This window comes from Macaca fascicularis, chromosome 14, assembly GCF_037993035.2.
Source record: "Macaca fascicularis isolate 582-1 chromosome 14, T2T-MFA8v1.1".
Lineage (NCBI taxonomy): Eukaryota > Metazoa > Chordata > Mammalia > Primates > Cercopithecidae > Macaca > Macaca fascicularis.
This window is the reverse complement of record NC_088388.1, coordinates 124,401,920-124,419,775: the sequence shown is the minus strand read 5'-3', so window position 1 is coordinate 124,419,775 and position 17,856 is coordinate 124,401,920. Positions and strand designations below refer to the sequence as shown.

Sequence of the window (17,856 nt, the reverse complement as noted above, 5' to 3'; positions counted from 1 at the left end):
TTCCTTGGCTTATTGCCTGTTCCTCCATCTTCAAAGCATATCACGCCAATCTCCGCTTTCATCATCACATTGCCTATTTTTCTTCCATAATCAAATTCTCTACTTCCTTCTTATAAGGACATTTGTGATTGCATTTAGGGCCACTGAGATAATGCAAGATAACTTCCCCAACTCAAGATTCTTAAATTAATCAGAACGTCAGAGCCCTTTTTGTATATAAGGTAACATTCACAGGTTTCAGAAATTAAGATGTAAAAATCCTTGGGGGTCATTATTTAGCCTAATACATATTCTCAGAGGCGCAATCATTGCACCATCCCCTTCAGCCCTTCTGTTACCCATCAGCAATCACTTCCAGTAAGATATGTCTTTCTTTGCCTGGCTTTCTTGCCCATCTATATTCCTATTATCCCTTTATTTGGGCCATAGCAAACACCTTCTCTTCTAACAGTCTGTTGGGTTGTTTGACAAATCTATGCTTTGATATTTTGTGTTCTCTTGGCACCCTCCCCAACTCCCTTCTTCATTTAGCTAACTCTTCACTAGCTTTCAAAGTCCTGCTCTTCCACTCCCTCTTCAAGGAAGCCTTACCTGATCAGGTAGTTTAATTTGAAGGCCTGTCGTTTAAGCCTCTATGGCCAGCTGTGGTTGATGTATGTGTGGTCTTTTAAACTAGATTCCAAGTTCTGTGAGGTCATCAATTAGTGTCTTAGACTAATGGAGAGTCTAGCACTTAGTATGTGATCAATGATGGTTCCTTGAATAACAAAGTTGATAAATTAATAAGTGGAAATTATAGGGACAGAGACTTCAGCTTAACTTTGGGGAGAATTTTATAATAAATTGAACAAAATATACAATGGAGGCCTTTGGGTAATAAGTTTTTAGTAGCTGGAGGATTAGAGTAAGCATTGTCCTGGGAATGCTGTGGGGAACTCAGGTAGGGTGGCTTGGTTTTGGGGATTGTAAGTGGCTATGGGATTTTATGATTCTGTGATATTAGGTAAATAGCCGAAGAATGATCATATGGGGAGAACAGCCAGCACCTTCCACAGGGAGCTGCACATGACAAAGCTCTCAGGATGTTTGTTTTGCACCTCTGTGCCTACTGGGCATGGTTGCTCAGGTCTGCCCAGTTATAGATAACGTCTGGAAATAGAGTGGGGCAGAGTGGTTGACTGAGAGATCAAATGATACTGGGGGAGAGGATGCTTATCGATGTACTTGAAAACATAGCAATGGAAACTATTCAAAATGAAACAAAGAAAAAACTGGGAAAAAATGAACGGCACATTGGTGAACTGCAGAACAATTTCAAAAGGAATAATACACATGTAATTAGAAAAAAGGAAAGGGAAGAACAGAAAAAATATTTGAAGAGATAATGGCCCAAGTTCTTCCAAATTTGAGGAAAACAATAAGCCCACAGATTTAAGAAGTTTAAAAACCCCAAACACAAGATACATGAAGAAAACCACACCAAGGCACATCATAACCTAGTTACTTGAAACAGTGATAAAAAGAAAAATCTGAATATCATCCAGAGGGAAAGGCACATTACATACCGTGGAATGAAGATGACAACAAATTTCTTGTTGAAACAATGCTAGTCAGAAGACAGAAAAGCAACATCTTCAAAGTATTGGGGGAAAAAAAGACCCGTAAGCCTAGAATTCTTTACCCAGAGAAAATATCTTTTAAAAAATGAGGGTAAAATAAAGACTTTTTCTAATATGAAATCCAAAGGAAATTCATCATCAGTAGACCTGTTCTATAAGAAATGTTAATGGATGTCTTTCAAGAAGAAAGAAAATGATATCAGACTGAAATCTGGATCTATGCAAAAGCATGAATAGCATCAGAAACAGTAACTACATGGATAAGTATAACAACTATTTCTTAGTTTTAAATCTCTTTGACAAAATGTTAAGTTTTCAAAACAAAAAATAATGAGGAATTATAAAATTTCTTAATATGTTTAAGTAAAATATGACAACAATAGCACAAGGGCCAGGAGAAGAGAAATGGAAGTTGAACGTTGTAATGTTCTTTTACCATATTTGTGATGATTAATATAACTTGAAGCTTACTAAAAAAATACCTAGAATTTGTTTTACTTAGATATGGTAAGGCATGCAGATATAAAAATTACTATCATGAAGAAAGATTTTGCTCATAGTTACCAAGAAGCAAGAGGCACAGAACACTATGCAGGGGGTGCACATAGAGGGGCACATAGAGAAGCACCAGGACTGGTCAGGAGACGAAGTGAGGGGAAAACATAGACAGGAGCCTTTATTGTTGTTTCTGTGGGAAAGGCAATTCAGGGCAGGAAAGTAGGCTTGGGATTGGCTAGTTTGCATCATTTTAGCAGGTTCTGAAGTGTAAGGGCTGTCTCTAGCTGTCTGGTACCTGGCCCTTCAGTGATTAGGGCAGGGAAATGGTGAATCAGAGTATAAGAGGTTGATAAAGGAGGTGGTTGGAGTTATGAGCTTTGGATTGGTTGGTTTTTGTATGAAAGGTGTAACTCATAGACAAGTTGTTTACTATCTCTAGACATTGGTTTGCTCTGACAGGACAATCTGTCTAGGATCAGTTAGGCCCAGAGGTCAAAACATCAATAAACACAGAAAATAAAAACATAATTAATACAAAGGCAGGCTGTGGTAAGTTAAACCCTATGTTTTATGAAACTTAAAGCAACCACTAAAATATAACAACAAAGAGTTATACTTAATAATCCAATGAAGGAAATAAAATGGAATAATTAGAAATAATCAATACAAAAGAAAGTATTAGAAGAAAAAGGGAACAAAAACAAAAGTACAAATAGAAAATGAACAGTTAGATGATAGATTTAAATCCAACAATAGCAATAATCACATTAAATATAAATAGTCTAAATACTCCAATTAAAAGGCAGAGTTTTTCTGATTGGATAAAAACACAAGAACCAACAATATAGTACTTGTGAGAAACACACTTTAAATATAAACAGATGGATTCAAGAGTATTTACTACAATGATGAATAAAAAAGAAGGGTTAAATATTTATTAAACATCCATCACTCAAACTTCAAGTCTTAGAATAAAGGAAGGTATACAAACCAGACATTGGTATTCTAATATTTATAGTTAATCAATTTAAAAATTTGCTTAACCCAAAAGATTTATCTGGGATATGCCACATATAATTTCTGTGGAAAAATTATAGCAACTCTTTCTTTTAAGAATCAGTTACATTTTACTGAAAGGTTAAAAAATACTTCATCTGGCCGGGCGCGGTGGCTCAAGCCTGTAATCCCAGCACTTTGGGAGGCCGAGACGGGCGGATCACAAGGTCAGGAGATCGAGACCATCCTGGCTAACATGGTGAAACCCCGTCTCTACTAAAAATACAAAAAACTAGCCGGGCGAGGTGGCGGGCGCCTGTAGTCCCAGCTACTCGGGAGGCTGAGGCAGGAGAATGGCGTAAACCCGGGAAGCGGAGCTTGCAGTGAGCTGAGATCAGGCCACTGCACTCCAGCCTGGGCGACAGAGCGAGACTCCGTCTCAAAAAAAAAAAAAAAAAATACTTCATCTAACTCTCTGTGTAGCAATGTAGCATAGTTGTTAAGTATCTTAACTTTAGGAACAGACAGGCTTGATTAAAGTCCTAATTTATTACTGAATATTGCTTTTCAGCCTTAAACAAATCTTTCTCTTTTTTTTTCAAAACAAAAAATAGACCTTTTAATATAAAAAATTTCAAACATACGAAGGAGTAAAGAGATACGATGAACCGCAATATACCCATTACCAAGATTCAACAATTATCAAGAGTTGGGCATATATGCTCTGATTTCCTTCCTTTTCTTTCCTTCCTTTCCCTTCTCATCTTTTCATTTTCCCTCCCTTTCTTCTAAAGTTTTTAAAAGCAAAGCCTCAGACATCATTTGATTTTACTCCTACATACTTCAGAATACATCTCAAAAAAATTAGATGTTTCTTACATCACCACAATGCTAACATTATCCCTTACAAATTAGCAATAATTCCACTTAATATTCATTCTGTTATGGACTGAATTGTGTCCCTCCAAAATTCATGTGCTGAAGCCCTTACCCCCAACATGACTGTACTTGGAGGCAGGGCCTTTAAGCAGATAATCAAGGTCAAATGATGTCATAAGGGTGGGGCCCTAATCGGATAGGGTTCTTCTTTTTATTTTTTATTATTTTTTATTTTTTACTTTAAGTTCTGGGATACATATGCAGAATGTGCATGTTTGTTACATAGGTATACATGTGCCATGGTGGTTTGCTGCACCCATCAACCCGTCATCTAGGTTTTAAGCCATTAGGACAAATACTTAATGCTCTCCCTCCCCTTGTGCCCCACCCCATGACAGGCCCCAGTGTGTGATGTTCCCCTCACTGTGTCCATGTGTTCTTATTGTTCTACTCCCACTTATGAGTGAGAACATGTGGTGTTTGGTTTTCTGTTCCTGTGTTAGTTTGCTGAGAATGATGGTTTCCAGCTTCATCCATATCTCTGCAAAGGACATGAACTCATTCTTTTTTATAGCTTCATAGTATTCCATGGTGTATATGTGCCACATTTTCATTATCCGGTCTATCATTGATGAGCATTTGGGTTGGTTCTAAGTCTTTGCTATTGTAAATAGTGCAGCAGTAAACATAAATATGCATGTGTCTTTACAGTAGGATGATTTATAATCCTTTGGGTGTATACCCAATAATGGGATTGCTGGGTCAAGTGGTATTTCTGTATTAGATCCTTGAGGAATCGCCACACTGTCTTCCACAATGATTGAACTAATTTACACTCCCACCAACAGTGTAAAAGTGTCCCTATTTGTCCACAGCCTCACCAGCATCTATTATTTCCTGACTTTTAAATAATCGCCATTCTAACTGGCGTGAGATGGTATCTCATCATGGTTTTGATTTGCATTTCTCTAATGACCAGTGATGATGAGCTTTTTTTGTTTGTTTGTTGGCTGCATACATGTCTTCTTTTGAGAAGTATCTGTTCATATCTTTTGCCCATTTTCTGATTTTTTTTTCCTGTAAATTTGTTTAAGTTCCTTGTAGAATCTGGATATTAACACTTTGTCAGATGGATAGATTGCAAAAATTTTCTCCCATTCTGTAGGTTGCCTGTTCACTCTGATGATAGTTTCTTTTGCTGTGCAGAAGCTCTTTAGTTTAATTAGATCCAATTTGTCAATTTTGGCTTTTGTTGCAATTGCTTTTGGTGTTTTAGTCATGAAGTTTTTGCCCATGCCTACGTCCTGAATGGTATTGCCTAGGTTTTCTTCTAGAGTTTTTATGGCTTTAGGTTTTATGTTAAAGTCATTAATCCATCTTGAGTTAATTTTTGTATGAGTTGTAAGGAAGGGGTCCAGTTTCAGTTTTCTGCATATGGCTAGTCAGTTCTCCCAGCATCATTTATTAAACAGGGAATCCTTTCCGCATTGCTTGTTTTTGTCAGGTTTGTTGAAGATCAGATGGTTGTAGATGTGTGGTCTTGTTTGTGAGTTCTCTGATCTTTTCCATTGGTCTGTGTGTCTGTTTTTGTACCAGTGCCATGCTGTTTTGGATACTGTAGCCTTGTAGTATAGTTTGAAGTCAGGTAGCATGATGCCTCCAGCTTTACTCTTTTTGCTTAGGACTGTCTTGGCTATACAGGCTCTTTTTTGGTTCCATAAGAAATTTAAAGTAGTTTTTTTTTTTTTTCTAATTCTGTGAAGAAAGTCAGTGGTAGCTTGATGACAATAGCATTGAATCTGTAAATTGCTTTGGGCAGTATGGCCATTTTAATGATATTGATTCTTCCTATCCATGAGCATGGAATATTTTTCCATTTGTTTGTGTCCCTATTCCCTTGAGCAATGGTTTGTAGTTCTCCTTGAAGAGGTCCTTCACATCCCTTGTAAGTTGTATTCTTAGATATTTTATTCTCTTTGTAGCAATTGAGAGTGGGAGTTCACTTATGATTTGGCTGTCTGCTTGTCTATTATTGGTGTATAGGAATGCTTGTGATTTTTGCACATTGATCTTATATCCTGAGACTTTGCTGAAGTTGCTTATCAGCGTAAGGAGTTTTTGGGCTGTGACGATGGGGTTTTCTATATATACAATCATGTTATCTGCAAACAGAGACAATTTGACTTCCTGTCTTCCTATCTGAATATGCTTCATTTCTTTCTCTTGTGATTGCCCTGGCCAGAACTTCCAATACTATGTTGAATAGAAGTGGTGAGAGACGGCATCCTTGGCCTGTGCTAGTTTTCAAAGGAAATGCTTTCAGCTTTTGCCCATTCAGCATGATATTGGCTATGGGTTTTTCCTAAATAGCTTTTATTATTTTGAGATATGTTCCTCAATACCTAGTTTGAGTGTTTTTAGCATGAAGAGATATTGAATTTTAGCAAAGATCTTTTCTGCATCTATTGAGATAATCATGTGGTTTTTGTCGTTGGTTCTGTTTATGTGATGGATTACGTTTATTGATTTGCGAATGTTGAACCAGCCTTGCATCCTAGGGATGAAGCTGACTTGATCATGGTGGATAAGCTTTTTGATGTGCTGCTGGATTCGGTTTGCCAGTATTTTATTAAGGGTTTTCACATTGATGTTTATCAGGGATATTGGCCTGAAATTTTCTTTTTTTGTTGTGTCTCTGCCAGGTTTTGGTATCAGGATGATGCCAGCCTCAGAAAATGAGTTAGGGAGAAGTCCGCCTTTTTCCATTATTTGAAATAGTTTCAGAAGGAATGGTACCAGCTCCTCTTTATACCTCTGGTAGAATTCGGCTGTGAATTCGTCTGGTCCTGGGCTTTTTTTATTTGGTAGGCTATTAATTACTGCCTCAATTTCAGAACTTGTTATTGGTCTATTCAGGGATTTGACTTCTTCCTGGTTTAGTCTTGGGAGGGTGTATGTGTCCAGAAATTTATCCATTTCTTCTAGATTTTCTAGTTTATTTGCATAGAGGTTTTTATAGTATTCTCTGATGGTAGTTTGTATTTCAGTGGGATCAGTGGTGATATCCCCTTTGTCATTTTTTTATTGCATCTATTTGATTCTTCTCTCTTTTCTTCTTTATTTGTCTAGCTAGCAGTCTGTCTATTTTGTCAATCTTTTCAAAAAACCAGCTCCTGGATTCACTGGTTTTTTGAAGGATTTTTTGTGTCTGTATCTCCTTCAGTTCTGCTCTGATCATAGTTATTTCTTGTCTTCTGCTAGAGTTTGAATTTGTTTGCTCTTGCTTCTATAGTTCTTTTTGTTGTGATGTTGGGTGCTGATTTAAGATCTTTCCAGCTTTCTGTTGTGGGCATTTAATGCTATAAATTTCCCCTTAACACTGCTTTAGCTGTGTCCCAGTGATTCTGGCATGTTGTCTCTTTGTTCTCATTGGTTTCAAGGAACTTCTTGAGTTCTGCCTTAATTTCGTTATTTACCTAGTAGTCATTTAGGAGCAGGTTGTTCAGTTTCCATGTAGTTGTGTGGTTTTGAGTGAGTTTCTTAATCCTGAATTCTAATTTGATTTCACTTGGTCTGAGAGACTGTTATGATTTCCATTCTTTTGCATTTACTGAGGAGTGTTTTACTTCTCATTATTTGGTCAATTTTAGAATATGTGCTATGTGGTGCTGAGAAGAATGTATATTCTGTTGATTTTGGGTGGAGAGTTCTGTAGATGTCTATTAGGTCCTCTTGGTCCAGACCTGAGTTCAAGTCCTGAATATCCTTGTTAATCTTCTGTCTCATTGATCTGTCTAATATTGACAATGGGGTGTTAAAGTCTCCCATTATTATGGTGTGGGAGTCTAAGTCTCTTTGTAGGTCTCTAAGAACTTGTTTTATGAATCTGGGTGCTCCTGTATTGGGTGCATATATATTTATGATAGTTAGCTCTTCTTGCTGCATTGATCCCTTTAGCATTACGTAACGTCCTTCTTTGTTTTGATGCTTGTTGGTTTAAAGTCTGTTTTATCAGAGACTAGGATAGCAACCCCTACCTTTTTTGCTTTCCATTTGCTTGGTAAATATCCCTCAATCTCTTTATTTTGAGCCTATATGTGTCTTTATATGTGAGATGAGTCTTCTGAATACAGCACACCGATGGGTCTTGAGTCTTTATCCAATCTGGCAGTCTGTGTCTTTTAATTGGGAAATTTAGCCCATTTACATTTAAGGTTAATATTGTTATGTGTGAATTTAATCCTGTCATCATGATGCTAGCTGGTTATTTTGCACATTAGTTAATGCAGTTTTTTCATAGTGTCATTGATCTTTTTATTTTGGTGTGTTTTTGCAGTGGCTGTTACCAGTTTCTCCTTTCCATACTTAGTGCTTCCTTCAGGAGCTCTTGTAAGGCAGGCCTGGTGGTGACAAAAATCCCTCAGCATTTGCTTGTCTGGAAAGGATTTAATTTCTCCTTTATGTATGAAGCTTAGTTTGGCTAGATATGAAATTTTACATTGAAAATTCTTTCTTTAAGAGTGTTGAATATTGGCCCCCATTCTCTACTGGCTTGTAGGGTTTCTGCAGAGAGCTACTGTTAATCTGATGGGCTTCCCTTTGTAGGTAACCTGACCTTTCTCTGTGACTGCCCTTAACATTTTTTCCTTGTTTCAGCCTTGGAGAATCTGATGATTATGTGTCTTGGGGTTGTATCTTAGTGGTGTTCTCTGTATTTCCTGAATTTGAATGTTGGCCTGTCTTGCTAGGTTGGGGAAATTCTCCTGGATAATATCCTGGAATGTGGTTTCCAACGTTATTCCATTCTCCCTGTCACTTTCAGGTACACCAATCAATCATAGGTTTGGTATTTTCTCATAGTCCTATATTTCTGGGAGGCTTTGTTCGTTCCTTTTCATTCTTTTTTCTCTAATCTTGTCTACATGCATTATTTCAGTAAGTTGATTCTCAATCTCTGATACGCTTTCTTCCACTTGATTGATTTGGCTATTGATACTTGTGTATGCTTCACGAAGTTCTTATGCTATGTTTTTCAGCTCCATCAAGTCATTTATGTTCCTCTCTAAACTGGTTATTCTAGTTATCAGTTCCTGTAACCTTTTATCAAGGTTCTTAGCTTCCTTGTATTGTGTTAGAACATGCTGTTTTAGCTCAGAGGAGTTTGTTATTACCCACCTTCTGAAGCCTACTTCTCTCAATTTGTCAATCTCATTCTCTATCCAGTTTTGTGCCCTTGCTGGAGAGGAGTTGTGATCATTTGGAGGAGAAGAGGCATTCTGGTTTTTGGAATTTTCAGCATTTTGGGGCTGTTTTTTCCTCATCTTTCTGGATTTATCTACCTTTGATCTTTGAGGCTGATGACTTTTGGATGGGGTTTTTATGTCGGGGTCCTTTATGCTGATGTTGATGTTATTTTTTTCTGTTTGTTAGTTTTTCTTCTAACAGTCAGGCCCCTCTTCTGCAGGTCTGCTGCAGTTTGCTGGAGGTCTGCTCCACACCCTGTTTGCCTGAGTATTACCAGTGGAGGCTGCAGAACAGTAAAGATTGCTGCCTGCTCCTTCCTCTGGAAGCTTTGTCCCAGAGAGGCACCAGCCTGATGCCAGCCAGAGCTCTCCTGTATGTGGTGAGTTTGACCCCTGTTGGGAGCTTTCTCCCAGTCAGGAGGCACGGGGGTCAGGGACCCACTTGAGGAGGCAGTCTGTCAGCAGCGTGTGAGTGCTGTTCTGGGAGAATCCTCCTTGTCAGGATCAGCTGCTCTCTTCAGAGCTGGCAGGTAGGAAAGTTGAAGTCCACTGAAGTTGTGCCCACCACCGCCCCTTCTCCCAGGGAAGATAGACGTTTTATCTATAAGCTCCTGACTGGGGCTGCTGCCATTTTTTCAGAGATGCCTTGTCCAGTGAGGAGGAATCTAGAGAAGCAATCTGGCTACAGCTGCTTTGCCATGCTATGGTGAATTCTGTCCAGTCCAAACCTCCTAGCCTTCTTAGTACTGTCAGAGGAAAACCGCCTAGTAAAGCCTCAGTAATGGCAGACGCCTCTCCCCCAACCAAGCTGAATCATCCCAGGTCAACTTCAGACTGCTGTGCTGGCAGTGAGAATTTCAAGTCAGTGGTTCTTAGCTTGCTGGGCTCTGTGGAAGTGGGACTCACTGAGCGAGACCACTTGGCTCCCTGGCTTTAGCTGTCTTTCCACGGAAGTGAACAGTTCTGTCTTGCTGGGGTTCCAGATACCACTGGGGTATGAAAAAGACTCCTGCGTCTAGCTTGGTGTCTGCCCAAACAGTCGCCCAGTATTGTGTTTGAAACCCAGGGCCTTGGTGGTGTAGGCACATGAAGGAGTCTCCTGATCTGTGGATTGCAAAAACCGTGGGAAAAGCGTAGTATCTGGGCTGGGTATCATAGTCCCTCGCGGCTCTCCTTGGCTAAGGGAGGAAGGTCCCCTGGCTCCTTGCACTTCCTGGGTGAAGTGATGCTCTACCCTGCTTCTGCTCACCCTCCGTGAGCTGCATCCACTGCCTAATCAGTCCCAATGAGATGAACTGGCTACCCCAGTTGAAAATGCTGAAATCACCCCCTCTTCCGTGTTGGTCTCACTGAGAGCTGCAGACCAGAGCTGTTCCTATTCGGCCATCTTGCCACATTCCCCTGTGGCTGCTTGACAAATATTTCTAAGGCTTATTTTCCTTATATGAGAAATGAGAATGATAATAGTAACTACCTCATAAGATTTTTATGAGGATGAATTGAGATAATGCATGAAATTTCTTGGCATAGAGTAACTACTCAACCAATATTTGATATTATCTAGTCATTAAATCATCAAAAATGATGCTGACATTTCTGTGAGAGCATTCTGTAAAAGAAAAAAGTTAACGATTCAAGGAATTGAAAGAAATCTTTGGAACTTCAGTGGTTGGTGTTATTATGTATACTACGTGAACACAAAATTCGGGCTGCTTTCATTTTGGAATTTTCATATAACTCAAGCTAGTAAAAATTACCAGCATGAGACTCCTTCTACTAGAGAAAAGAAGAAGGAAAAGTAAAGGGGACTTTGTCTTTCACCTTAGGTACCAGCTCAGCCACAGGTGGGTAGAGCATCAGGTGGGTTCTTGGGGTCCCTGATTCCAGGACTTGGCTCATGGATGGCATTGCTGGACCTGCCTTGGGCCAGAGGGGAGCCCAGTGCCCTAAATGGTGAGTCCCAGGCCAGGCAGCATTCACCACGAGCTGACCGAAGAGCTCTTGGACCTTAAAGGAATATGGATGGTAGCTGGCAGTAATCACGGTGGGTCTGTAGTGTTGGTGGCAATGGGAAAAGGCTCCTCTGCTTTTGAAAAGGGGAGGAAAGAGTTTGAAGCACTGCATCTTGTGGTTTGAGTGACAGGTTAGCTGCAGGACAATAGAATACCAGGTAGACTTCTAAAACTTTTTGACGCTAGTCCCTGGCTCCTGGATGGCACCTCTGCACCCATGTGTGGCTTGGGGGAACTTGCCACCCTGAAGGGAACACAGGCCTGGATGGTTTTGCCACCTGCTGATTGTAGAGGCCCAGGGCCTTGAGTGAACATAGGCTGTGGCACGGAGTGGTTACAGCAGGCCTTGGACAAGACCCTGTGCTGTGCTAACTTCAGGTCTGACTCAGCTCAGTCTTGTGTCAGTGGCCACAAAGGTGCTTGTGTCATTCCATCCCCAGCTCTAGGTGACTCAGAACACATAGAGAGAGACTTTGTATGTTTAGGAGAAAGTAAGGGAAGAGAACAAGAATCTCTGCCCAGTAATAAAGAGAATTCTTCTGGATCTCATCCAAGACCATCAAGGCAGAACCTCTACGAGTCTGCAAAAACCAAAGTAGTACTGTGCTTGGGATGCCTCCTAAAGCAGATACAGCTTAGATAACAACATCCAAGTTCTTTCCAATATCTGGAAAGCTTTCACAAGAAGGACAGGTGCAAACCACCCAGACTGAGAAGACTACAATAAATACCTAACTCTTCAATGCCCAGACACAAATGAACATCTACAAGCATTAAGGCCATCCAGGAAAACATGACCTCATCAAATGAGCTAAGTAAGAAACTAAGGACCAATCCTGGAGAAACAGAGTTATGTGACCTTTCGTACAGAGAATTTAAAATAGCTTTTTTGAAGAAACTCAAAGAAATTCAAGACAGCACAGAGAAGTTCAGAATTCTATCAGACAAATTTAACAAAGGAATTGAAATAATTAAACAGAATCAAGTGGAAATACTGGAGCTGAAAAATGCAACTGGTATACTGTAGAATGTATCAGAGTCTCTTAATAGCAGAATTGATCAAGCAGAAGAAAGAATTAGTGAGCTGAAGACAGACAGGCTATTTGAAAGTACACGGTAAGAGGAGACAAAAGAAAAAAGGATGAAAAACAATGAAGCATGCCTAAGGGAACTAGAAAATAGCCTCAAAAGAGCAAATCTAAGAATTATTGGGCTTAAAGAGGAGGTACAGGAAGAGATAGGGGTAGAAAGTTTATTCAAAGGGATAATAGAGAATTTCCCAAACCTAGAGAAAGATGTAAATATCCAAGCCCAGAAAGATTATAGAACACCGAACAGATTTAACCCAAAGAAGACTACCTCAGGCATTTCATAATCAAACTCCCAAAGGTTAAGGATAAAGAAAGAATCCAAAAAGCAGCAAGAAAATAAAGTAAATAACATATAATGGGGCTCCAATGCATTTGGCAGCAGACTTTACAATGGAAACCTTATAGGTCATGAGTAAGTGGCATGGCATATTTAAAGTGCTGAGGGGAGGGGGGGAAACCTTTTACCCTAGAATAGTATATCTGGTGAGAATATCCCTCAAACATGGTGGAGAAATAAAGATTTTCCCAAATGAACAAAAGCTGAGGGATTTTATCAATACCAGACCTGTCCTACAAGAAACGCTAAAGGGAATTCTTCAATCAGAAAGTAAAAGATGTTAATGAGCAATATGTAATCACCTGAAGGCCCAAAACTCACTGGTAACAGTAAGTACACAGAAAAACACAAAATATTATAATGTGGATTGTGGTGTATAAACTATTTTTAAGTAGAAAGACAAAAAGATGAGCAAATCAAAAATAATAACTACAACAACTTTTCAAGACACAGACAGTATAATATGGTATAAATAGAAACAACAAAAAGTTAAAAAGTGGGGGTAATGAAGTTAAGATACAGAGTTTTACTTAGATTTCTTTTTGCCTGTTTATTTCTTGCTTATGCAAGCAGTGTTACATTGTTTCAGCTTAAAATAATGGGGTATAAAATAGTATTTGCAAGCTGCATGGTAAGAACAAACCAAGAAACACACAATGGATACACAAAAAATAAAAAACAAGAAACTCAGTCATATAACCAGAGAAAATCACCTTCACTAAAAGGAAGACAGAAAGAAAAGAAGAAAGAGAAGACCATAAAACAAAACTGCAGGAGTAAGTCCTTACTTATCAGTAATGACATTGAATGTAAATAGACTAAATTATCCAATCAAAAGACATAGAGTGGCAGAATGGATTAAAAAAATAAGACCTGATGATCTGTTGCCCACAAGAAACACATTTCACTTGTAAAGACACACAAAGATGAAAAAGAAAGGCATGGAAAAAGCTATTCCATGCCAATGGAAACCAAAAAAGAACAGGAGTAGCTATACTTATTTCAGACAAAATAGATTTCAAGACAACAACAGCAAGAAAAGACAAAGAAGGTCACTCACTATATGATGATAAAGGGGTCAATTCAGCAAGAGGATATAATGATTGTAAATATATATGCAGCCAACAGTGGAACACACAGATATATAAAGCAAATAATATTAGAGCTAAAGGGAGAGAGAGGCCCCAATACAATAGATTTCAACACTCCACTTTCAGCATTGGAAAGATCTCCCAGACAGAAAATCAACACAGAAACATCAGACTTAATCTGCGCTATAGACCATATAGACCTAATAAATATTTAGGGAACATTTCATCCAATGGTTGCAGAATACACATTCTTTTTGTCAGCACGTGGACCATTCTCAAGGATAGACTATATGTTAGGTTACAAAACAAATGTTAAACCATTTTTTAAAAAATTGAAATAATACCAAACATCTTCTCTGACCACAAAGGAATAAAAACAAAAATAAGAGGAATGTTGGAAAATATACAAATACATGATAATTAAACAATATGCTCCTGAATGACCAGTAGGTCAATGAAGAAATTAAGAAGAAAATGGAAACTTTTTTGACACAAATGAAATGGAAACACAACACACAACATACCACAACCTGTGGGATACAGTGAAAGCAGTACTAAGAGGGAAATATCTAGCTGTAAGTGCCTATGTCAAAAAAGAAGGAAAACTTCAAATAAACAACCTAAAAATGCATCTTAAAGAACTAGAAAAGCAACAGCAAACCAAACCCCAAATTAGTAGAATAAATAATAAAGATCAGAGCAGGAATAAATAAATTTGAAATAAAGAAAACAATACAAAAGGTCAATGAAACAAACAGTTGGTTTTGGGGAAAGATAAAATTGACAAATCTTTAACCAGACTAACAAAGAAAAAAAAGGGAGAAGACTTAAATAATCAAAATCAGAGATAAAAAGGACACATTACAATTGATACCACACAAATTTCAACGATCATTAGTGGCTACTATGGGTAACTGTATGCCCACAAATGGGAAAATCTACAGGAAATGGATAAATTCCTAGGCACATACAGTCTACCAAGATTGAACCATGAAGAAATCCAAAACCTGAACAGACCAATAACAAATAAAAAGATCAAAGCAATTAAAAAAAAAATACATCTCCCGGGAAAGAAAAGCCCAGGGCCTGATTGGCTTCACTGTTGAATTCTACCAAACATTTAAAGAAGAACTAATACCAATCCTACTCAAACGATTCCCAAAAATAGAGGAGGACAGAATACTTCCAAACTCATTCTAGGAAGCTACTAATTACCCCGATAGCAAAACCAGACAAAGACATATCAAAGGAAAAAAAAAAAAAACCAAAAAACTCCGATGAATATTGATGCAAAAGTTTTCAACAAAATACTGGAAAAAACGAATTAAACAACACTTTAAAAACAGCATTGATTATGACCAAGTGGAATTTATTCCTGGGATGCAAGGATAGTTCAACATATGGAAATCAACCAGTGTGGTACAGCATATCAGCAGAATGAAGGACAAAAATCACACAGTCACTTCAATTGATGCTGAAAATGCATTTGATAAAATTCTGTATTCCTTTATAATAAAAACCTTCAAAAAACTGTTTATAGAATGAACATACCTCGACATAATAAAAGCTGTAGACAGACCCACAGCTAGTATTATAGTGAATGGGGAAGAACTGAAAGCCTTTTCTCTAAGAAGTGGAACATGAGAAGGATGCCCACTTTCACCACTGTTATCCAATGTAGTAGTGAAAGTCCTAGCTAGCACAATCAGAGAAGAGAAAGAAATAAAGGACATTCAAATTAGAAAGAAATAAGTCAAATTATTCTTGTTTGTAGATGAGATGATCTTACATTTAGAAAATCTTAAAGACTCCACCAAAGAACTATCAGAACTGTCAAATTCAATAAAGTCGCAGGATAAAAAAAGAATATACAAAAGTCAGTAGCATTTCTATATGCCAAAAGTGAACAATTTAAAAAAGAAATAAAGAACGTAATCCCACTTACAATAGCCACAAATAAAATTAAATACCTGGGACTTAACCAAAGAAGTGAAATATCTCTGTAATAAAAACTATAAAACACTGTTGAAATAAATTGAAGAGGATACCAAAAAAAGGTAAGTTATTCCATGTTGATGGACTGTAAGAATCAATATTGTTAAAATGTCTGTATTACCCAAAGCAATCTACAAATTCGCTGAATCTACAGATTCAATTAAATCCCTATCAAAATATGAATGACGTTCTTCAGAGAAACAGAGAAAACAATCCTAAAATTTATATGGGACCACAAAAGACCAAGGGTAGCCAAAGCTATCCTGAGTGAAAAGTACAAAACTGGAGAAATTATATTACCTGACTTCAAATTATACTACAGAGCTATAGTCACCAAAGCAGCATGGTACTGGCATAAAAATAGACACATAGATCAATGAAACAGAATAGAGAGCCCAGAAACAAATCCATGCACCTACAGTGAACTCATTTTTGACAAAGTTGTCAAGAGCATACACTGGGGAAAAGGCAATCTCTTCAATAAATGGTTCTGGGAAAACTGGATATCCATATGCAGAAGAATCACCCCAGTCTCTCCCCACATACAAAAATCAAATCAAAATGGATTAAAGACTTAAATCTAATACCTCAACCTATGAAACTACTGCAAGAAAATATTGGGGAAAGTCTACATGACACTGGTCTGGGCAAAAATTTATTGAGCAATCGCCACAAGCACAGGCAAAAAAGCAAAAATAAACAAATGGCATCACATCAAGTAAAAATCTTCTGCACAGTAAAGGAAACACTCACCAAAGTGAAAAGACAACTACAGAATGGGAGAAAATATTTGTAAACTAACCCTCTGACAAAGGATTAATAACCAGAATATATAAAGAGCTCAAACAATTATACAGGAAAATTCCTAATAATCCTTTCAATAAATGGGCAAAAGATTTGAACAGACATTTCTCAAAAGAAGACATAGAAATGGTAAACAGGCATATAAAACTTGCTCAACATCATTGATCATCAGAGAAATGCAAATTAAAACTAAAATAAGATATCATGTCGCCCCAGTTACAATGACTTATATGCAAAAGACAGGCAATTACAAATGCTGGCAAGGATGTGGAGAAAAAAGAACTCTCATATGCTGTTGGTGGGAATGTAAATTAGTACAACCACTATAAAGAACAGTTTGGAGGTTCCTCAAAAACTAAAAATACAGTTACCATATGATCCAGCAATCCCACTGCTGGGCATGTACCCAAAAGAAAGGAAATCAGTATATGGTGAAAGGTAGGTGAGGAACAGAAAACCAAATACCACATGCTCTCACTTAAAAGTGGGAGCTAAACATTGGGTACACATGCACACAAAAATGGGAGCAGTAGATACTGGGGACGACTAGAAAGGGGAGGGGAAAGGAGACATGGGCTGAAAAACTACCTATTGGGTAATATGCTCACTATCTGAGTGATGGGATTATTTGTACCCTAAACCTCAACATCACACAATATACCCATGTAACAAACCTGCACAAGTACCCTCTCATTCTTCTGCACATGGCTCGCCAGTTATCCTGGCACAATTTGTTGAATAGGGAGTCCTTTCCCCATTGCCTGTTTTTGTCGACGTTTTTGAAGATCAGATGGCTGTAGGTGTGTTGTGTGGCTTTATTTCTGGGTTCTCTATTCTGTTCCCTTGGTTTGTGTGTCTGTTTTTGTAACAGTACCATGCTGCTTTGCTTACTGTAGCATTGTAGTATTTTTTAAGCTGGGTAGTGATACCTCTGGCTTTGTTCTTTTTGCTTAGAATTAATTGATTTGGCTATTTGGGCTCTTTTTTAGTTCCATTAGAATTTTAGAGTAGTTTTTTCTATTTCTGTGAAAAATGATGTTGGTAGTTTGACAGGAATAGCATTGAACCTGTAGATCACTTTGCACAGTATGGCCATATTAATGATATTGATTCTTCTAATCAATCCATGCGCCTGGAATGTTTTTCCATTTGTTTGTGTCATCTATGATTTCTTGCAGCTGTATTTCGTAGTTCTCCTTGCCAGTATGCTCTTGGGTTTGTTCATAGCATATGTTACACTTTATTCTTTTACTTGTTTACTTGCCTGTACATTTCATGACAGTAGAAACCT

The 17,856-nt window shown here is 38.0% G+C and overlaps 1 protein-coding gene across 6 annotated transcripts in view; it reads left to right on the top strand.

Annotated features, from left to right (window-relative positions):
• The window catches only part of LOC141406858 (prostate and testis expressed protein 13-like), a 79,028-nt gene that overhangs the window by 13,594 nt on the left and 47,578 nt on the right, over positions 1-17,856 (top strand). For 3 of the 6 annotated variants that reach the window (XM_074015577.1, XM_074015578.1, XM_065529208.2), the window contains exon 1: positions 9,482-9,615. The exons of 2 other annotated variants lie outside the window; for them this stretch is intronic. The gene's annotated coding sequence lies outside the window, so the exon portion shown is untranslated. Of the gene's footprint in view, positions 1-9,456; positions 12,197-17,856 lie in introns of those variants that run through there. One more of the 6 variants, XR_012423878.1, reaches the window with a different exon arrangement.